At 31.0% G+C, this 203-nt stretch overlaps 1 protein-coding gene across 1 annotated transcript in view; it reads left to right on the forward strand.

Annotated features, from left to right (window-relative positions):
- Window positions 1–203, forward strand: part of LOC119588312 (junctophilin-1-like) — a gene marked incomplete in the record, with an annotated part of 23,032 nt that overhangs the window by 18,092 nt on the left and 4,737 nt on the right.

The raw sequence follows: 203 nt of genomic DNA on the forward strand, positions 1-203 counted from the left end.
CGGCAGACGCCAACGGTCGTCTATCCATCTTGCAATAGCAAGTTGAAAATAAAACATCTTGGTAAAACAGATATTAATAACAGCATTTTTTTTATTACCAAAGAAAACAATAGACTGCAATAATTATAACTAAAATGGCTTATAATTTATTCAATATTCAGACGTTTAAAGAAATGTTCTCAGTAACACCCCACAAAAAAGTG

Source organism: Penaeus monodon, chromosome 23, assembly GCF_015228065.2.
Source record: "Penaeus monodon isolate SGIC_2016 chromosome 23, NSTDA_Pmon_1, whole genome shotgun sequence".
In the NCBI taxonomy this organism is placed as follows: Eukaryota; Metazoa; Arthropoda; class Malacostraca; order Decapoda; family Penaeidae; genus Penaeus; species Penaeus monodon.